Source organism: Stegodyphus dumicola, chromosome 1 (genome assembly GCF_044657685.1).
Source record: "Stegodyphus dumicola isolate Sdum_Otavi_A_Nest chromosome 1, ASM4465768v1".
Classification (NCBI taxonomy): Eukaryota; Metazoa; Arthropoda; class Arachnida; order Araneae; family Eresidae; genus Stegodyphus; species Stegodyphus dumicola.
Window position 1 is genome coordinate 53,494,956 of NC_140768.1, and position 24,094 is coordinate 53,519,049.

Below are 24,094 nucleotides of genomic sequence, written 5' to 3' on the forward strand. Positions count from 1 at the left end.
AACTGCCAAATCGTGACTCATAAGATTCAATTAAATGCCGAAAAACCTTGTAGGACTAAACCGTATCGTTATGATAAACAAAAAGACCTAATCATCGAAGAACATATTCAGGAGATGTTAAAGAATAAAATAATAACGCCCATAAATAGTGAGTACGCGAGTCCAGTCGTACTATGTAGGAAAAAGAACGAGTTTCCTCCTTCGGATAAAAGGGCTTGGAGGTTTGCTATTGATTACAGAAAACTAAATAGCATTACTAAATTTCCAGTTTACCCTTTGCCGGTTATAGACGAGATCATTAGACAGATCAAATCGACAAGATATATGTCTACTTTGGACTTAACGTCTGGCTACTATCAAATAGCTATGAGACCCGAAGATATACACAAAACCGCGTTTATAACAAAATCGGGCACTTATGCATTTTTACGCATGCCCTTTGGGTTGTGTGGGGCCCCATCAACATTCCAGAGAGCTATGGACATTGTTCTAAAGCCTGTCCTAGGAAAATCAACTTTAATTTATCTAGATGATATAATTATAACGAGTAGTACGTTGGAACAACACATTAATGACCTCGAACAAGTTTTTAAATTATTAAAAGAGGCCGGTCTTACAATTAACGCCTCAAAATGCAAGTTCGCAACTAAAGAACTTAAATATCTCGGTTATAAAATTTCGCAAAAGGGTATAGAAACGCAAGATTCAAAAATAAAAGCTATTAAGAATTTCCCACCGCCCAACACCGCCAAGAAACTTTCGTCTTTCCTTGGATTATGTTCTTACTATCGATCTTTCATAAAAGATTTCGCTAATATTGTTGAACCACTCTTAGTAATCAAAAGAAAAAAGAGTAAATTTACGTGGACAGCGGAAGCTAACACAGCTTTTGAAAGATTAAAAGAAGCGCTTATTAATGCCCCTGTTTTAAAATTCCCTGAGGGGGACGAAAACCTGGAAATTGCAGCAGATGCGTCAGACTATGCGGTGGGTGCGGTTCTTATGCAAAATAACCATCCGCTGGCATTTTTTAGTAAAACATTGAATCAGACACAAAGGAATTATACAGCTACAGAAAGAGAAACATTAGCCGTATTAATGGCTGTACACAAATTTCGAGTTTATTTCGGCAAATCGCCAGTAACAGTCTTGTCGGATCATGCGGCTGTTGGTAGACTTTACTCGGGAAAAAATCTAACGCCCAGGTTAATAAGATGGGCTTTAAAACTCCAAGAATATAATATCACAATAAAATATAAACCGGGTAAGGAAAACAATGTAGCTGACGCAGTTTCCCGTATAAAACTGGACGATGAAGGAAATGAACTTAAATGCGCTGTGTTGACTTCAAAAATTTTAGATTCTAGAGATACGGTTATTACTGAACTGAAAGCTGATCCTGAATTTGGAAATATCTATGCGTATTTGAAAGACCCCGAAAGCTTTGAACATACAGATATCGATGCGATAAGAAATAGAGCAAAAAACTATGAAATAATAGATAATTTATTATTCTATACGAAAACAACAAACGAAAATCTTGAGTATAGGCCAGTCATCCCAGCCTCGCTTCGATTAAGCATTTTGAAGGAGTTGCACGAAGAAAAAACAGCGGGCCACCTCGGGGTCAGAAAGACTATAAAAAGGGTACGCGAGGCGGTATATTTCCCGCAATTATACAAAATAGTAACGGCGTATGTCAGGTCCTGCAATCAATGTCAGTTAATAAATGATATTAATTACAGCCCGGCCGGGTATTTAAATAGCATTCGCGCTACATTTCCGAATGAAATTTTAGGCATAGATCTCCTTGGTCCCTTCCCCCAGAGCGAGTTAAATAAAAATCGTTTTCTTTTAGTAATAGTAGATCATTTTTCAAAATGGATAGAAATTGTTCCACTTAAACGCGCGTCAGCCAAAACAGTCGCAGATGCATTCTTACACAGATACATTTTAAAATACGGTGCACCGATAAAAGTTATTAGCGATAACGGAAAACAATTCATTAGTCAAATATTTGAAAACATATGCAATGGACTTGGCATACGCCATATCAAAATGGTTCCGTATAGACCACAGGCTAACATAGCAGAAAGAGTTAATAAAAACATTGTAAAAATAATTCGCAGTTACATCACAAGCGCTGGGATGGCTACATAAATGAATTAGCTTATGCTTTAAGAACGGCACATCATGATACTACGGGAAAAACTGCAGCAGAATTATTTTTAGGCAGAAAGTTAATTACGCCTTTAGATAAATTATTCTTTGTGCAACAAAGAGAGCAGGAGTTTAAACAACAAGATGTGCAAAAGTTGATTGATCAGGCGCTTAAAACCTCGAATACGGCAAGAAATAGGCAGAAACTTTATTATTATAGAAAACGCCGTGAAGCAGATTTTAAAGTTGGGGATAAAGTATTGAAACGGAAATTTTCTTTATCAAGTGCCCCAGACAATTTTATGGCAAAGCTAGCTCCAAAGTTTGAAGGCCCCTATGTAATTCAGGAAATCAAAGGGGTAGTATTTTATCTTAAGAACGACAGAGGGGAAATCTGTAAAGCAAGTCCCGACCAGCTGAAAAAATACTATAATCCAAATGATTTTGAAATCCTTAAAAGTTTCTTGCAGGACTCAAGTCTAAACGAAGTAGAAGATCCAGAGATTACAACAACTATTCCACCACCCAAGAAACAGAGAACTGAAGAGAGACCTAGCACTTCTACAACCCGGACGTCGGTATCAAAAAGAAAAAATGATTTTCAAACTCCGGCGTTTAAGAAAAACAAAAATACAGATGAACCGGGTAAAGAAACCGTGGTAAAGAGAAAAACACCACCTACAAAGGATAGCAGGAGAAATTACACATCAGGGAGAACGCGCACACGGCCACAGAGTCAGGTGCCAGCAAGGCCGCCGTTCCGGAAACTGAAACGCCAGCAGGAGGCACAAAAATACGAGGAACAGAAGAAATTCAAGAAGGACTCAAGACCGGAGGACGTCAAGACCAGCCGTCCCAGGCAGAAACGGAAAGGCCAACAACCAGACGATTACTCCGTCAAGAGGCCAGCAGGTAGAGGACGCAAAAGAAAAAGCAACGTGGACGACACTCGGAGATCAATAAGGAGAAGATTGACTTCCATGAAACCTCTAACTTGGGATCAATTTTGCCAAAAACGGATGACGGAGTTTCAAGCATCGAAAACTCAAAGATAAGTTAAAACCTTCTATAATTTTTTTTTTCTCTGTTGTTCCGAAATGTTATGCATAAGTACGAAGTTCTATGTTTTGACGAAAGTCAATATGTCTCGGTTGAGACTTAGTTTTGTTTTACTTTATTTAGCTAAGCCAAAAGTATTGTTTTCTTTAAGTGTAAAAGCTAAAAACAAGCATTTTCTGTTGGTCGAAAGACTAATTCTGTTATGTTAAAGCCAAAATTTGGCCGAAGATAAAAATAACTTCGTATTCTTGTATTAATAAGAATTTTACTTTCAGTGCCGCCAGCTTGGCGAAGAATGAGTAAAGTAAAAATTTATTTTCTCTTATTCATTTTATGGTAAATTGTAAAAAGCATATGTATTAAAAATTTGTAAATGTATGTAAATACTTGAAGGATATGTAAAAGTAGAATTTAGTCTAGAAGCATAAAATTGTAGATGCTAAAAGTGAATGCTTAAAAGCAATGAAGTCAAAATTTAAGTAGTAAATTGTAGATAAAGTCATGCTTTAGAGCGAAAGCCTGCATGTTTAAAGATGAATGAGGGGGAAGTTAGAATGAATGTGTTTTGTAGGGTTCTCCACCTACATTTGAATTTTTAAGAATATTAAAGTAGCTCATTGAGTTGTAGAATGTCGAGTAAGGTGTGTCTATTTGGTCGTTGAATTCTAACAAATCATGGTGGTTAGGGGAAGTGTTGTAAGACTAAAACACGAATATTCCCGTTTGACACCACACACGGTGGAGAGCCAGGGTAAAGTTAAATTAATGCTTGAAAAATTGAATGAATGTGAAGTAAGCAATAACTAAGAAAAACGAATCGTTTAAAAACAAAAATTTATTGTGTCAAGAAAGTGTAAATTATAATGTATTTAGAAAGATACTGATACTTATTCCTTCCAGATGCTGGAAGGAAAGACCAAGATTGATTGATGAAGTCCAGGAAAAGTTGCTGTAAGAAGAAAGCTTTGTAACGAGCAACAGAATTTTAGTATATAATTGTTACATAAGATTTTTTTTTTGTGTGTGTGTAAACGAGGTTCTCGCCAGTAGGTTCAGAATTAGAGAAACTTACAACAGGTCGTTTGTAGGACCTGCTTCCAAGTTTTCCAAATTCTGGCAGCGGCAAATGTAGGGTTTATATTTATTTTAAGTTTAAACTATCTTTCCTGTCAAGCCTTACTTTCCGCTGGAACTGCCAATGCCAGAATATGTAAATTTTAGTAGAACGCGCAAGCATTCAAATTATCAGCGGAAGTATTCTGATTTAAATAGAAGGAAACGAGTTCGGTGAGATATTCTTACTTAGCGAGCGCGGAGGTAGTTAGCGAGAATTGAAGAACCCCGCGTTGCGGCCTATGTGCTTGGCGGGAAGTAGTGGTAATCGTTCCAGTGAGCTTCAAGTCTGCTGAATTAGCAGCGGTATTGTAAAACACGGTGAGTTAGTTATTTTAGAGAGCCTCGTAGTTAGAATCTTGTCTTTACTTTCTTTTCAGGTTATTATTTTTATTTGACTGCCAAGTTGGCACAGTCTGTAAGCGTCAAGAGGACGCAATTGTAATTTATTACGTTGAATAAAAAGGGACTTAAACCCTTCACAAGGCTCTATCTTTTATACAAGTTTTCACAGTCACCTCTTGGTTGCGTGCAAGTTGGAGGCGCGCAACGTTATACATATATAAATTGTGTTTTTCACAACAAATTAGATAATATTATCTAAAACTTTTTGACTACATGCTTGTAGTTTATTAGAATTTAATCCGATGAATATTCCTATTTTTTTATCTATAAAATGCAATTTTAACAACTGTAATTCTAATATTCCACATTCATCTCAGTTATTCTGTCTTCAAGAATAGCACTTCTTCCTTACTTTAAAAGAAAGTATTTCAGACAAGAAAGTCAATTGTTTCTCAAATACTATGCACTATGCACTAAAAATAACTCTGTCATTTAAGTAGAAGTTCTCTTTTTAATATCATTATTTTTGTCAGCAAGTAACTCCAAACATTCATTTCAAAATAATTAGCTATATTTTCTACTTATACCAAAATTACTTTAGACTCCAAAATAACTTCTGACTAGTACTCATTTAATACACAACTGCATCTGCCGTTGCAAATCGTGACGACTGCTATTTTTTTTTTTTCCTGTTATTTTGAAAGAACCAAGAATCGTGATAATTCTTTTCATATAAGTTCTTTTTGACAGTTGTTTTTTGGAAGGAAACGTTTTGAAACATCATTTTGAATTCTCTATCAAAACATTTGTATGAAAAAAATTTATTTTTTAGTGTAAAATAGTATATATTAAATGCATTAAATTAGTGAGTTTTAGCATTAATATCTGTTTCATCTCATTTATAAGATGGCAAATAGACTCATAATTTCATCTTTTTCATTCTGTTGTTGCTGTTATAAGTATTGTTTTTGTGATTATTAATATTATTATTATTGTCATTAATATTCTCTTTTCCCAATTGTTATGTGGAATAAAGAAGTTTTTCTTCCATACTCGTTTTGACATTTTTCGTAAGAGACAGCTATTTTGTAGAGATTTGTAATTTCGATTTTACTTTGCAAACAATACTTTATGATTTAAACGCATAAAATTACTTATCACAATGCTTTTAATTTATTAACATTTCTTATCATCAATGAAAAAACATTTAGTTATTTTTAACTATTCAAATGTGCCTGAAAATACTCAGTTTGCGGGGTTTTATAAAACAAACAGCAAAAGGATTTTGCTTTAGTTCCGCAGGTTTTTGGCGAGGTAAGTTGGAAAATTTTTAATATATAGTCAGCACTGTCACGAAGCATAGTACGTGAATATTAATGCAACAATTGTTATTCGCTTCAGTCGTAAATTAGTTCTTGTAAATTATATCGAAGCAAGAGGAGTTCAAACCCTAAATAGCTGTGGCTCTTCCTGTAAGCTGCGATGTGAAAAATGAGGCCCAGTAAATATCTATTCACAAGCAGTTTTGAAAACTAACAGAGATATCAAAATAAAATTTTAAAATCGGCGTTCGAAAAAAATAACGAAATTCCATTGAGAGCCGCGGAAAAGAATAATAATAAAAGAACATGCACTTAGTTTTATTATTGGAACTCTGGTTTCTAATGTATTACAGCTGTAAACATTACCTCTTTCAATGATCGACATGTCTGAAAATTTCATATTATCATTATTTCCTTTCGAAGCAGAAAAATCTGTGTAAGAAGATTTGCATCTTATCACCCAGACTCGTTTCAGACAATGCTATGCGTACAAAAAAAATCTTAAGAAAATTCTAGAGTAGACAAATCTTGTGAAAAGATTAAAAAGTAGGAACCCCATTACTGTCAACATGATGCCGAAAGGCAGCACTTACAGCAAGACCTGTCAATAACAGAAATCACGACCAACGGGAGATAACTATCTCCTAAATTCACGATTGTCACGGCAGTAGCTATCAGATAACCTGCCATCCAAATATATTCATAGAAGTATGCTTATACAGGATTTAATTTTTTCCCTCAGTTAGAAGGAAAAAAAATCAAGTGCAACATCTGTGAGGCTCACAAACAAGTAAAAAAAATTATAATAGATCATCGATAAATCATCAAGCATATTATGGAAAAAATTTCTATGGGGGAAAAAAAAAAGAAAATGAAAATTTCAGCTACACGTATTTTTGATGTATAAAACGTAAATGTGTCTCAAATTTCTTTATAAAGGGAAATTTAATTGGTGTAACGTAACTTTAAATTATTCAATAATTTAGCAAATCATTGGCACTGTATCACATCGGCTTACACAGGACAGAAAGGTTCTGTGAGATGTTAGTAAGAGAAGCTTTATACTGTTACGAAATGTCCAGGCGCGGTAAGATAGCTTCTTCGCAAAGCAGTTTTAGGGCTGCCATAAAATGGCAAGAAAAGGCATGGTTGCCACATTTGGCGAAAGATCGCCATTTGGCTATATTTGGCGACAAAATGGGCGATATGCCATGGACGGGTGGCTTACCGGTTTAGTACAGAATGTTCTCGAACACAAGCCGAAAGCTATATAAACCCTGCTGGTTCGCAGTCAGTTAGTGAGTGTGCCTCGTTTAGCGAGCTGATAGTCAGTCATTGAGCGAGTGTCTCGAAGGCGAGAGCCGAGTTGGTCGTCGAGTGCATCGAAGAGTCTCTTAGTGTATCGCGGTTCGTGCATCGTCGAGAGAGTGTGATGAGCTCCGAGAACTGAACCGAAAAGTCGGGAGCTGTGCTCTGTGTCGTCGAGTGCATCGCGAGTCGTAGCGTGGAGAGTCTCGAGAGTACGTGGAGTTCCGAGAAGGACTGAGCAGAGTCGGGACCTGTACTTCAGTGCTTTGCAGTAAAGCTGTCTCCACCAATATAGCCTGATAGTGTGAAGGCTGTGTCGCTGATTGTGTCAGCGTGTTTATAGTAGATCTTCGACTACTGTAAAAGTGTTTTGGAGCTGTCCTGATTAATATTGGTAAATAAAGTGTGTTTCGATACTTCATCAAGTGTCGTCGTTATTCACTCCAAATCTAGAAACCCCGTACGAACGTGAAGGAAGAAAATAACGCAACAATATTTTTTCCTTTCGTGAAAACTATTTTAAGCGAGTGGCCGCCCAGCCGGTACATTGTTTAGCAACCCCGACTGCCGTAGCGATGGGCCTGTGTTCAAATTTCGGAGAAAACATGGTTGTAACTGTCCGTCTTTTATAGAAGGATGCGGTGGTCACCTGTTAGGTGCTTTCATAATGAAATAACCACCACTTTTGGCTCTTGTTGTGGCTCAAGGCTAACGGCTATTAAATTATGTGCCTGGCCATTAAAAAATAAATAAATAAAATGAAATAAAATTTTAAGCAACTGATCGCTCAAACATCGAAAAGTACATTAAAACAAAATGCAAAAAAAACTTTATAAACTTGCTGTCACACAATATTTACTGAAAATAATTGTTCTTTCTCTTTCTCTACTTATCGGTAACTGGAATACAGAATATCAAGCTGTTCATATCATGAATTCAGCGATCATATTAACTGATAAGTCAGCATTCACACCATACACCATTTCTTGCATAATTCTAATATAGGATAAAAAGTATTCTCAGCCAGTTATTTCGTGAAGGAATTATATAGATCAGGAAAATGAAAATATTGTTTTAAACAAGAATTACTTGTGTTCTTTTCCTTTGATATACTTCATCAGCCTACTAATATCTGAAACATTATATATGTTCGATATGTTGAAAATCTAAAAGACCTCTTGTACAAATGACACATATCTTTTCCCTTAAATTTTAATAGATTAGTTGTTTAATTAATTATGTGAAAGCAGTTGGAGAGACCACCAAACAGTTTCGATGCAGACGAAACTATCAAGACTCACGTATCGAAGCACGATTCTGTTCAGCACTTTGATAATTTTGTTTTTCTTTTTTACAGTTGCCTTTTTTTAAAAATTACTGGGTTTCTCATTCAAGTAATTTATAAATATTTATAAATATAGCCTGGTGATACGATAACGTAAACAGAATTTTGTTTTCTAAGCAGTTAATGCGTTGTAATTTACTGAAAATTAGTAGGAAAAGCACGTCTACAAATTATTTCAGAAAAATGAATCTTATTTTTGGCGACAAATTTATTAGTGAATTAGTGAATTTTTTCTGGTTATAAAATATATTACTAATTCATTCACACATCGAAACATTGTTCCATCAGTTTATTTTAAGAATTTCTGGAGAACATCGCAAAAATCAATCATTGTATGTCAAATTCGTAATTTCCAAATGAACTCTATCGTTACACATTTGCTTATGAAGAAAGCTATATCGTATTGCTGCGAGTTGATGATTCTTTAAATAAGTCCAGATAAGCAGGAAGAAACGAAACATTTACTATGGAAATAAGCACAGTAAGTATCCCACATTGCATAGTAATAGCTGGAAATAACTCAAGGAGAATGCGGATGTGGAGCAATTCCTCCTTCAACCCACGAATTAGCTCCTAAAATTCCTGTAGAGTTCTCTTAATTCAGCTAACGGCTAAATTTCACAGCTGATTCTCAACGTAACTCCTAGCTCTCCAACCTGTATTTACATGCAGGGCTATTGGCTCGGTCGTAGGGTTTAAAAAATGGGCCTTTCGCATATCTTGAAAAATCGACAACGTTGTGACAAAAACTCTCACTAGGCCGATCAGAAACGAAATTGCCTATATCTTATTTTCTAACTGAGCTATTTTTACAATTCCAATGTTGCTGACTCATAATGAAAAGGTCTACGATTCTATGTAACAAATAAACGCTTAAATACAAGACAAACGGCCACAAATTAGATTAAGCATAAAACAAACCCAGAAATTAACAACCTAAAAATAATAAATAAATAAAACCATACAAAACACTACAACAATACAAAAAAATGGAAATACAATCAGAAAGGAATAAAATATTTACATTTCAAAAACATTAATTACTCACTGTAATATGTGTGTTTTAGTTATTTTATAATTTAAAAAATTATTTATTACTGCTAAATTTTTCAGTTTGGAACGAACTCTTAATTTCATATTAACTATGAAAATATTGAGCTTCTAGATTCTTCCTGAACCCAGCTTTATAATTTACCCTGTCGTGAACATGATCCCCTGCACATATCCGTGCAACGAATAAATATATGATATGTGGAGAGATGAATTTAGACGTTTGATTTAGAAATCAATAGATGCTTCACGTGTAATATGTAATTAGAGTAGGTAATTAGTAAATTCAGTTGAATTCAATTTAATTATAAAGTATACCTGAAACAATTTCGTGAACATGGATAAGGTTTTTTAATCTAAGCAGAGAAGGCATTCTAAGAGTCCCTGTGCAATTCATATTTTTCACGTCTTCCTGCATCGAAATAGCCTAATGACTTTACAGTGGCTCCCGAACTAAAAGATACTGGACTAAAAGGCGATTTGTCACGACCAGAATTTGGCCATTGGGTCCCCTAATCCCCAGTCGCCTTTTAAAAGGGGCAGTATATAACGTATTTTCTCCCTCATTTCCAGTATACCTTCGTCGTGTAAAGGTAGAACATAATTGTTTAACTTCGTAATTTTATTATGACATAGGCCGCCCAACTGCGGTACAAGGTTAGCGACGCTGATTACCGAACAGAAGGAGATTCTCCGATACCGGAGAAGGCGCGGATGTTTGTAAATGTATAGTGTTTGTGCGGCGTGAGGGCACTCGAAATATGCGGTGAGCCGAAAATCCTCTCGAGAGGTTGTTGGTAGGGGAACAAGGGTGTGAGACCCTCGAATCAGACCCCGCCCAGGGTGCTCGTCTTGGAGGGCAGAACTGAGCAAATTCGTACTGACAGGCAAAATCTAATACTTCTCGCCAAGATGAATTTCTTGAGCTTGTTCAGATGTTACTGTGAAACAAGTGAGATAAGGCATAACAACAAGGCAACATTACGAAATAGAAAATCTGAACTTCTGAATTTGAGTTGTTGTACGTAACAATAATTCTAAAAGTTACTGTTGTATGTAGTTTATTAATTAAGAATGCTAAAAGGCATAAAATATAAACATGATTTTCTAAGAATTTTTATAGCAAAATTTAAGAATATAAGAGAAATATATCTTTTTAAAGTTTAAAAATGTCATTTAATGCTCAAAGCTTTCAAAATAATAATAAAAAAATTGAAAAGAAACATGTTGTCAACAATATATGCAGTTCTTTAAAAAAAATTAAAGACTTCCTCATACCCCCTTTTTTCCCTTCTTTCCCCATTGCGATAAATCATTATTAACGTCAGCTCAAAAAGGCATCAATATTTACGGCTTTGCAACATTAACAACTCTTTAAAGAATTACGGTCAATTGAAAAGCTTCTAAATTTGGGCATAAAACTGTTTCATTTGATTATTTTTAATCTACTTAGTCAATTTCAAGTCCGTGTGTGTTTCCTTTTGGAAGATTGTAACGCCTCATTTGAAAGTCGTAAAATCTTGCGTAGTAAACTGTCTTGTAAAATCTTAAGATCGATATAAAACAGACTTTATCTACTGTGATGATTTTTGACAAAGAATACGGACGCTTAGACTTATGCATTCGTTGAAGCATAAGGCAGTTAAACAGGAGGACAATTACTGGAAAGTACAGTATTAAGATAAAGAGGGGAATATAAATGTACATGGTATAAGAAAGTTCTTCAAAGTTTTAATTTAGATGTCTATTTACCTATTTATTATTTTCGCCATTGGATGAAGGATGTTGCATTACAGAAAACCTGCACGTTACCAAAGCTCGACTTAACTACTTTTCGACTTTAATATACAGATAAAATAATATGTATTCAGTTTTTTGAGGGAGGGATAGAAATATATGGTGCATTTCTATATTTTTGTATCTGAAACATATGCGAACAAGGACACTGAGACAAGCTTAAATTTAGTTTGGCTTAAAACCCTAAACTAGCTTGAACCTTCTGGCTTAAAAGACGAATTTACATCCCAGCTTTTAATCTGAAACCAAACATTAAATAAATACAGCAGAAGAAATGTAATAAAAACTTAAGAGCTTCAACTTAGGAGTATAAGTTATTAAAAACCTTCCAGCTTCTCTCTCCTTCCAGCATGATTTCGTGGTGTAACTAGCACACTCGGTGCGTATTCGATAGGTCCGGGTTCGAGTCCCTGTGCAATTCATATTTTTCACGTCTTCCTGCATCGAAATAGCCTAATGACTTTACAGTGGCTCCCGAACTAAAAGATACTGGACTAAAAGGCGATTTGTCACGACCAGAATTTGGCCATTGGGTCCCCTAATCCCCAGTCGCCTTTTAAAAGGGGCAGTATATAACGTATTTTCTCCCTCATTTCCAGTATACCTTCGTCGTGTAAAGGTAGAACACTCGGAGCGTATTCGAGAGGTCCAGGCTCGAGTTCCGGAGAGTGCAATGCGCATTTTTCACGTTTTCCTGCTTCCAAATAATCTAATGACTCTACAAGACTACTTAACTATTAAGTAATTTTTAAATACTTTATAATCCTACCAAAGATATTAATATTATTTTTCATCTATAGCTGTTGTTTTGTTTATAATTGAGAAAGACTGCTCATCCTTCTAATGCTTATTTAATTGTTATACTCTTAAAAAATCAGGAAATAGGAAAATTATATGCTAATAATACTGTATTATATTGTCCATAGCATCAAATGAACTTTAGGTGTATTTTAAGCAATTTTACAAGGTGAAAACTGGTGTTGCATGTAAGATGGCCACATGTATGTGAGATAGACACATAGTTTGAAATATAATATTCGTTCTACCTGAAAAATAATTAAGCGGTCCATAGCTGGGGAAAAAGAAGTAATCGTGTTTTCTTAAAATTAAAGAATAAATTATTTTTAAATAATGGACTGACCCAATAAGACCTAATAACTATACGCGGTTTTGAGAAACTCGTTTTAAGAGGATAAAGGTCATCTTGTGTTCAAATCGACGCAATATTTTTGAAGAACCATATTAAAGTTTGTTCATAACTTCTGTTCATGATGTCTGGATATTTTGAAAAAACTGTTCTGTTGAAGGAAAATATTGTTATTAACAGTACATCTAATATAACCAGCATGAAGAACTTTTACAATAATAATATTAATATTTTTGAATGAATATTTGATGTGCTCAGTGAAGTAAATCTTCCAAAGCGATAGTCTCATCCAAACAATAAGATTGTTAATGAAATTTTGTAGAATTAATCATCTTTTTTGAAAAAATGCGGAAATGAACTTTTATAAATTAAAGTGTAACCAATAGGATTAGTGATCTATATTCTGAATCCATTCCGTTATCTTTATCTCAGCTGATTTAGTTTACTAATCCATATTTCTCTTCCTAGGAATTAGATCATCAAATTAATACCAGGTGGAAGGCATTATCCCCCATTAACATAGAATTCAGATTAATATTCTTCGGTTGATAAGTTGAGAATTTTGAGTCATTATTACCATTCATCAGGAGATGGGTAGAAAAATTTGATATCATAATCAGAAGCAGTTTAAAGAAAAACTTGCGTTGGCAGCCAGGTTCAGGTGACTGGTAGTCCTGTGTTATAATAATTTTAATTTAACCCTTTTTAACTTTAAATTTATTCTACCTCACAAGTAGTGAGGTAGAATAAATTTAAAGTTAAAACACGTCTATATCTGTTTCGAAAAACTTCGACTTTCTAGCGGGGAAAATTCACCCACGGAATCAAAATATAACTAACAGAATTAAAATTGGATTAATTATATTTCAAATAGGTGTAACAGCCAAAACAAGGACACAACCGTAGTAATCCAATATTATGTAATAAAAAGGAGTTTGAAAACCATTCTAAAACGCATTTTGGGTGAAATCTGTTAAACTTAGGATGACGGGTCTGAAAACAAGTACTATATTGTGCGTATTTTAATGTTATCTTCGCGCAACCAGGACTCAATTTGATTATTCGTTTCCTACTGCTTATTTGTCTATCCAAACATACTTATTGCTATGCACATGACTGAATTTTTAAGTGAGAGATTTAGATGCGAGCACACATGAAATAATGAACTAACCGTTAAATAAAATAAATTTTATCTTTATAGAGTTTATGTTATTTAACCCATTTAGTTATGAGTTGGATCTATATTGTCATTTTTCCTTTCGTCAGCTCCTTACCAAGATGAAAAATAAGTTACGGTTATTTAAAGTGAGGGTTTCGAAAGTTTTATATAAGCGACTGTGTCACAAGGATCAATTCTTAGCCATATTCTCCACCAGTTTTTTGTTCATGACTTTCACATGCCTGGTCCCCAGAACTATCTTCTCACATGTTACGCTAACGACACTGCTATCTACAAATGTTAATCATGCGATCAAAAAATTGCAGAACTTTACTCCATTTATTGAATCATGGAATAGCAACTAGAGAATCTATATAAAATCGGAGTTATTTGTCATCGAAAGAAAGATGCGATTAATCTCCAAAAATGCAGTTTAAGGTTATTCGGCGAAACGAACCGCAAGGTTTTAAAGGCGTGTTACCCGGGAACCATGTAAACAATTTCCGCAGCAAGACACCAGAGGAAACTATTCCAAACTCGATTTGGACAAAAAGGGGCTTATTAACCATAGCTACCATTAAATCAATTTTATGCTATGCTTCGCCCGCCTTGGTTACTATTAAGAACTATAGTATTGGAAGTTATTAAGAACTTCCAAGTCGGACAATCAAAGGTTTTTTGCATCATTACAAAAGCAGACCAATATGCTCTCAATCAGCTACTACACCGAGATTTAAAACTTAAGCCTCTTGAAAACTTCCTCATCGGCGTAAATGAGAATATCTATAAAAAAGCCTTCAATTGTGATCATCTCAAGTTACTAAGCGTTTTCTATTACGAGGTATTATTGGAAGATAGGGACTTAACGTCCACTTGCGTCCCCATCTTGGCCCAATGATACAACCTTCCCACCTAGCCTGCCTTTGTAAACTTATACTTAGTTCTTACATTTTATTTCTATTTGATTTGTGTTTACGTTCTTGTATATAATGTATATACCTGTTATTTATATGTGCATTTTTATTTCTCTCGTATTTAATTGTATAAAACTTTTTCAATTCACATGCTGAGAATTTTTCTTACCGGGCTTGGATTGGACTTCATCTATTTCGTAGAAATTCAATTCACGAACTACTGGATATCTGTCATCCTGCCTTGCGCTAACTGGTAACTGGTTCATTCTGTTTTTATCAACCTAGCTTTCTTTCTAAAGGGATGCCTCGGTTAAGACATCTTCATCGGACTTGTCCCTAGATGACGCTATTCCTAAAAAACATGGAAAAGCCGTACTAATGTGCGGCATTCTAGGCATATGTCCGTATTTGCAGTTATGTTTTAAATATAGAGGTTTTGTCAGCATTGCTTACAATTTGTACTTTCCTACCCAGATCTGCTAAGTTGGTATTCCTACACTGGCCATGTTGCTAACCAAAGTTAAATTGGGCCACTAAAAGTTTGAGTTAATGCTTAATTACGCTAATTTGTGTAATCTCAGACTACGAATCCATTTTAATTTGTAAATTCAGGCTTTTGTTAACTAATAGCGGTGAGTAGCGCTCCAACTTTTAAATAAAAAAGTATTACTTATAAATAACTTATAAATAACCTTTTAGGACTTTCGTAATATTCTCATAGATATAACGATAACTAACTTTTACGTTAGATTTACTTAATTTAGTACCCTACATGTTAAGAAAAGTGTAATTACAAATTTTCTGTTTGCGTAAATATTTAAGAAAACGTTTGGAAATATTTCATCACTTCCGTTATTTTACAGAATACAGCTTTTAAATTGCTCTATGAGCTTCTGAACATAAATTTATTTCTTCTGGTCTAATTCTGACATTTTGTAATTGGCACAGGGCTAGGAAAAGTAAGATATTATTGTTATTTATTAGTAACAGATATAATTAGCTGTGACAGATATAATTAGTTAAAATATTCATCAGTAACAGATATAATTAGTTAAAATATCTAAGTAATTTCACTTTTGCTTTAGGTAATAGTTACATTAATACTTGGTTATTCTTTCGTTTGATCTATAAAGTTTATTTATTGCAAGTTTTGTTTTTACTATTATTATTGTTACTCCTATAAATGAGATCTATAGCCAGTTATTGAGCTTAATCTACTCTTATACTCTACAATTTTTATTAGCGGAAATCGAACCTTCGCCCTTGTTTAGGGATAATCGCCACTAACCGTTCTGCCATCCAGGAGACTATTCTTCAACGGTAAGGAAATCGCTACCTTGTCGATAATTTAAAGAAACCGCTAAAAAATTCATATGCGTAAGATTAACCACATGAAACACTATTATTGAACTTATTCTTAGGTTCGATAGCCGAATACGTATGGGCCATTGATCGTCATAATCAGAATTCCTTTAATAACAAAAAAAGTTATAAATGAAATTTATAATTTACTAATCGTTCATTGATATGAAGCTGTATCATGTGTTAAAGGATAAATCATGTAAAATAAGTATAACGGGAAAGATATACAAAAATTATTTATCATATTTTTAAAATCAGTAATATTTTTAATACATAATATTTTATGCAATAAGTACAGTATAGTAAATTACCAGCCCGTTCTAACCCTGGACCGAACTACTAGTGTTCGGCGATTTTGCCGCTTGTCCGCTGAGGGGCTTAAAAACATGTGTATGTTAAATTTTGAAATTTAAAAGTCATCCGATATAAACAGCTCAAAAAATTGTTACCGAACCAATATTATTGATGTTTCCATTTTCTTTACCTAGTAGAAGCACACTCTAGTCAAGTTAGTAATTTACTACGAAAAACAAGAAAGAGGTTGAATATTTCTGAACAAAGTGATTTAAGAATTAAGTTAAGCAGGTTTTTGTCAAGTATTAAAAGAATTGTATCAATACATCAAGAGTCAATTCATGACATTAATTATAATCGAAATCTTGTGTAATTAGAATCTGTGATTTTGCTACTGAAGATTGTTTATATCTGACAAATTAAAAACTAATAATAATAATAATAATAATAATAATAATAATAATAATAATAATAATACAAAAAAATGGTAAAACAAAACTCTAATAATAATTTTTTTAAACTTATATTCATATTCTTAGTCCAATTGTTATCTTTAAGTTTTTTATGTGCAATTATTGGTATTATGATTTTGTCGTTTGCTGTATATTATAGAAAAAACATTTAAGGCAAGTGTATGAAGTAAATCATTCTTTTAAAAGGAGTCGAAGAAAAGGGTTACGAATCCCTGCATTAAATGAATAATAAAATTTCGTTTCAGTGTGTTGTTTCCAACATTTAAAGCTATAATATCTACAAATTTTACTGCTGAGAGCCAAAATCGATGAAAGACTCTGATCAAGTTATGTATCAAAAAAGAATATTTGCAGTCTGAAATGATAAAAAGACACACATATAAAGCATTGCAAGTTACGAGTTAAATACTATCCATAATCAAATGTCAAGCAAAGAACCAGGTTGCCAACTTTAAGAAACTAATGACAGAAACTGCATTACAAGAAAATGCATAATCAGACTTACATTTAAAAAGTTCTTTGGGTGGCTGTTAAAGAAACGGCTTCGACCCGGAGGTCATGGTAAATGTATTCAGAAATCTTAATATTTAAAATCATGTGCTATGATCTTGACCTTGAAGTAAACTTCTTGCTTGCAAGAAAAATGTTGAACTAAAAAGAGGACCGACTGTAAGGTGCCCTTATAAAACTATGCAGGATTTTTTTTTTTTTTTTTGTGCTGGCAGGAAAGGAAAAACTAAAAATAGTAGCTAGACTAAATGAAGTATGAATTAATTTTTCAAATTATGGTACAAAAAAATTGCTTTTTTACAAATGAAAAGAAATACAAATATTTCAAAATTGCAATTGACAAAGAAAGATTCTCAGGGGTTTCGTGGTAGTAGCAATCTTTAAATATAACAGCAAACTTACTAATGGATCACCGTCAACAGAAATTGAATTAAACAAAATTTTACAGCAGACATTTTGTCATGTATGAGCCGTGATGATAATAAAAGAGTCAACATGCAAGTTTTAGGAAAATTTTCAAAAGTAATCAAAATGATTTTGTGTCATTTAGATTACTATCATGAATTTTTACAGTTTCTGTCTGATAGATAATCCACTGGAAAATGTCAGCCAACTACATTAAGGGATTTGTAGAAAAGAATTTCATTAGAGTAGTCTAAATTGGTCATAATATTTTAGGGGGGTAAATAAGGGTTCCTTATTAGAAAATTTAATACAGATGTCTATTAGAGAATCAATATTTAACTTTAGTTGTGTTGCTTGCGTACGGATTCGTAATAGAGCGAATGCACACAGTTCCGATGACAGGATTATAAAATTTATTTTGTAAAAAGAAACACTTCTGAGCACTGTAAGTTTTGACAAAAATAGTCGTATAACTCTTCACACTATCAGAATACAAGTAGTTACACTTCAAACTAATAAGAATGGTAAACAGAACGTAACGCAGAGCGCATCAAAGTTTTCACCCGGCCGCCGAAATATTTCTAGTATTTTCTGCTTCTCGAAATTATTGGAAGGCATATGAAAGCTGGATAAGGTCACTGCTATATATCAAATCAATTATAATTATCCAATTACAATACGTAATATAGACCGAAATGTCGTCAAATGATCAAGTTTGGTGACTTTTGGTGATTTATCGCCAAATTCGGCAATAAAAATTAGTCGCTAAAACTGTTGCCAGCTTGGCGATATCTCCCCAAATTAGAGAGATAGTCATTTACTCAATGTTAAATAGACTTGCTCCATAACAGTTTCACATATAATTGCACTAAAATCATCTATGTATCAAATTCGTAACAGTATAGAACATATTAAGTTGCCTATAAATGTGAGCTTTAAATTGGAAAATATCCACATGATCATTGTAACTTAAGAATAAGCAATATATTTTGCGTGTATAAAGTATGAACACAGAACATAAATGGAGACATATATCGCAAATTTCTTTGTTTCCCTGTACCTAGCATCAAGAAACCTGCTGGAAATAGCAAGATAGCAAGTTCTTTGCGTATAAAGTAATATAGATGTGGGGTGTGGAGTATGAAAAAAAGTACAATAAACCTGGAGACATGCTTTGTGAGATATGCATAACAATATCTTAATTTTAATGTCAGACGATAACTGCGTTTCATTTTCATCAGTTAAAAGTCAGACGTTTTCACATATGCAAATAGAGGTTGATAGGTGGAATATTCCATTAAATTTGCCGTAAAAATATTTAAACCAGAAGTGGAAATAGAATTGGGAGTGCAGGTAGGAAAAATAAAGAAAATGCTTACAAAAAAGGAAAAATTGTGAATTTTTTCTTATTATCTTAACAAAAAGAATGCATTGAGCAGGTCTGAAAAACGTGCGAAATCTTCTCCTCAAATGAACAGCTATTATATATGATGAAAAATAAGAAATTATCTAGTGGAAAAATTATAGTAAATTACAAAATTATTTAAGAATCAATTAAATAATTATTGCTGTTTTTAGGAACTGTAATTAGATGTTCTCAAAACGCAATAGAACTATAATTATTCGAGATAAAATAGTAATAATTCAGCCATTTCGATTAAAAAAATACAGCCATAAGTATTTCACTATTTTATAAGAAAAATACCATTTTGAAATTCTTCTTCCGTAACTTCGGTGCAATATTGTAAAGAAGGATGAAAATTGATGAAATTTTTTATATTAATTACATCTTTTCTAAATATTTTAACATCAATGAAAGCTTCTATTTCGATTTAAAGTAAAATATTTGCATATATTTTCTATGAATATATGATTATTATTACTTCTAAAATTATACGTTAATTACATGATTTTAAACAACTTTTTAAAAATATATTTAATAAAATACGCACACACGTGTTCAGATAGGATAATCATTTTTTTAACTGAAACTTATATAATTAATAAATGTAAATTATAACCATTGACAATTTTTTGTAGCTTTAAAAGTAAAAAATAATTAATATTCAATAACCAAACATATATGTATAGTTAATTTTGCTATTTATACTAATAGATCAAACATCATTCTTTTTTTTCTTTTTGCCTCAGTATGAGTTACCTGTATCTAGTCATAGCTCTGAGATTGAGTGCTCCGTGCTTTGAACTGCACAATAAAGAAAGCAAAATGGTTAGAATGCATTTATTCAACCAAAGAACTAGAATTAAATCAAAAATATTTAATTCCTTTTTAGTTGTTTATTTTAAGAGCTCTTTCCTTAAATGCTTTTCAATAACAAATGTAAATAACTATGAATAAAATAGAGTCATCTAAACGCAAGCAAGGCCAACAAATCAAGTTTCATTAAAAAATATAAAAATAAAAACACAAGTGTTGAAAATGACAGAAAAAAATTATTTCGTTCGTGGGAAAAATAAAGTTCAAAAGCTTTTTAACTGCAAATGTATTAGAAAAATGAAATTAAGAAATGGAAACGAAGAATAGAACCGCTTGTAGGTTAGAAGTAAGGAATAATGTCATATTATTTCCTTCGGATTGATTGCTGAGAAAATTATAAGAAAGAAAACTTTTATTTAGAAATAAAAACTATTGTTACTTAATTAGACAGCAGATAAATAAATAATATAATATATTCTGGATATGTAGAAATGTTACAATATATTATGGAATATATTGCTACAAAACGTGACTAAAGAAGAGATAAGCATAATGTTAAGATTTGATAAAATTTATCTGTAATGTTTATCAGTTTGAAAGCAATTTATGTATACATGCTATACGTATTCAAGATTAAATAAAGTATACTACCACAAGGCAACACTAAAGAAAGTACATTATATTATGTTTTTATAGTTAAAATACAATAGTTAGGAACTAAGGCAATAAGACCTACTATGAATTTTTTCTCAAACTTTATAAGACTAAATTTTCTAAATGTATAATTTTATTGATCAGTATTGAAAGGAAAAATACATGCATTGTTACAAGGAAGTCTAAAGAGTTTTCTTGTCATAATGGAAATTTCTCTAAATGTTATTTATCAACATGTAATTTTTTCATCATCATTTCAATTTCTATCTTTTTTTACTGGTAAGTAATTTATTACATAAAATTGTTTAATGTAGTTTTTTAAAAGGACTGCCATTGTAGAGGATTGTTTAAGGAATCTAAGTATATTATCGTTATCCAATGGACCCTAGCCTAGGCAAATGCGTATAATAAGGGTGTGTATAAATTCCTCAGTATATACTCGAATGTAAATTCAGTAATATAAAATAAAATGTGTTACTCAAAATGGATTAATATTCAAACCTTTTTTTGCTGATAACGCTTTTCAGGCCATTAAATGGAAAGACAAATTTCGAAAAATATTTAAAATATTCAGTTTAAAGTTTAGGTTTTGAATTGCTACTGATCATTAATGATTTGTTAAAATGTTCAGAAACAGTAATCAATTGAATTAAAGAATTTATTACAAAAAATATTGATCTTAGACTAAGTTTTTTTTAAAGACAAGAAACTCTTTAGCTGAATAATAACTTGAATTCCCTATGAAATAATCTAATCAGGTCAGAAGAATTTTCTTTGTACGGTTAGTTGATCAAACTGGAACATATTCATATATTTTTTTGTCTTATTCACATTTCCGCAAAGGAAATAAATTTGTCAAGCCTTATTTCCGTTCTAACAGGCACAATACAACTAAACACTATGAGTTGGGATTTGCTTCGTTTATCCACACGGAGTAAGCTTTCATTATACTGTTAGTCGCTACAATATTACAAAACACATCTTTAATGACCAAAATACACTACATTCCTATTTCACGCTACAAAGACTCTGTGGTTACTTTGCAAAGAGGATCTTAACAGGCCAGCAAAAACAACAGAACAAACTGAAACTGAATAAAGGGGGTACAAATGGGAAAAGGAAAAAGAATTTCATTCGACCTCCGTAAGGTCATTTACCCGGCGGCATCAGGCGATCCGTGAACTCCTTCGACTTTCGGCTTCACAACTACACAAAAGGCAGATTTTTTTTCCAGCATTTTTAATTTTCATCGTCTCCCATAAAACTGAATTCCACCCAGTACCCAAAACAGATAAAAGATGAAGTGATATGGGACACGCGCTTGCCATGACAGATTAACACCGACGAAATGGGCCCCAGGGATTACAACAGGATAAGTATTAACACATTCGTATTCTCACAGGTTACTTTTAAATGAAATTCTCGCTTCATCAGACATTCACAATTGCATTTTGACCATTTATTTTAGCAAGAAAGAAGAGTGTCAGATAAAATTTATGAATTGCATTTTAAGATAATGAGGTTTTGCGTTTCCGGTATCGTATTGTTCATTCTTGATTTTGATGATTTTGTTTTTATACAAAGATATGAAATATGAATGAATCGTTTTGTTTAATAAAAAGAAGGTATACTTTTACTCCTGAGGTTATGAAAGTAATTCTTTGCTTGGAATTACTCGGAATGAAATTGTAAATTAAAGAGCAGTTTTACATCGGCTTAAAAAAGAAAAGTTTGTAATTAATTTGTGATAGTGGAAAAGGTTATTTTTCATGAAAGTAATTTATACTTAGACAAATGATGTGTAAAAGTAATGAAAAACTAAGGATATGCTACTTACACAAAGTGTGAATTCAAATTTCTATAAAAGTAAGAGGATATGCTAATTTGAAACTTCCGATTGGGAAAGCGCAAACTTGCATCTCTGTTTGCGCACTGAATATAACAGCAAGAATATTTTTGGATGAGATATAAATCCCTATTATTATTTTCAGATATATTCTAGCTCTAAATACATGGGTGAGTTAGTAAGAATTTAGATATTGTTAAAAAAATATATCTCGAAGACATCATTTAGACACAAAAGGGTGGCGCAGATAGATTTGGGAGAGTCCAATCGCAATTGATGATTTCAGATATTAAATATTCTATTTATAAAGGATAGCTATGAAAGTATCCTTTATTCCTTATCCACAGAAGTGTTATTCATCAGAAAGACGAAAATTTGATCAAAAATTGCACTACCATTTGCAATTACCAATTTTTTTTACTTATGCAGCCAAAACAGAGGTTTTTTTCTAAAGCACGTAATGAGATAAATAAGTTATTTCCTCAGAGCTCTGAACCACTGCAGTCCGTTGTTGGCTGGATGTGCTCAATTGGATCATGACAGCATGCACAATACGAGAATTCTTTATACAGCTGCAAAACAACTCATATCTGGCCTCGTAGCAGCCTCTGATACAAGATATGTAAATAAGATTATTGTGAAGACCATCAAATTCAATGGATATGGGTCATATGGATTGTATGCCTGGAACATCTTCGAAAACTGGGCTACAACTTCCATCAGTTCATATCTGTCATTTTGGAAAAAAAGCTATGTATGAAGGTAATTTCTTATCCTAGAAAATATTAGTCATCGGTATGTCATCCAAGATATGTACTACTATATACGAACATTGCTGTTTTATAACAATGATAATCTTACAAAAAACAATTATCCGTCTAATTTCCTTAGAAAGATATGACGATGTCTTTTCATGAACATGCAATACTTTTTGTCTGACTGATGAAAACAGACCAAAAGGAATAAACTTCTTTCCATTATTTCACATCAAATCTTATTGATAAAATTTCGTGCTAACTCTTCTAACTTGCATAAGGTGCTAAGATCTATATTTCTTGTAATCAGCCATATACATCCTCTATAATATCTCTACATATCTCTCTGCGGCATGTAAACGAAGTTGTACATTTTATTAAAGTTCATGTAAAATGGTATGTTTCTTTTAATATATCAAAATTAATGTTTTGTTTCCTATATTATCCTTTAATTTTGAGAATTAAATTACTTCTTATATTTATATTTTGTATTCCAAGTAAACTGAAACTCGAGTTTTGGAGTCATTAGGTTCACCAAAGGAAGAGAAAGAAGCTAAGCTGTAGCTGGAATTCGAACTCCAGACCTCCTAATTGCCAGCCGATCGAGCTTCCAGTTCCGCCACGAGGACACACGGTTAACCAAGAGGAAATACCTTACAAGATTTTATTCTGTACTCAAACATTAATGAATCTTATACATTAAACTTTGATTCAAAGGTTTTTATCTTGATATAAGCTATACATTGCCATTGGTATGATATAGTAAAAATTATAGCATATAGCCTGTAGAGGTTGTAATGCGCCAAACAAATGATGATTGCATTCCATATTATGTAAGGACACAAATGATAAAAACCA

At 32.8% G+C, this 24,094-nt stretch overlaps 1 protein-coding gene across 2 annotated transcripts in view; it reads right to left on the bottom strand.

Annotated features, from left to right (window-relative positions):
* The window catches only part of LOC118204253 (uncharacterized), a 264,242-nt gene that overhangs the window by 149,588 nt on the left and 90,560 nt on the right, over positions 1 to 24,094 (bottom strand). The gene's annotated exons all lie outside the window — the stretch shown is intronic.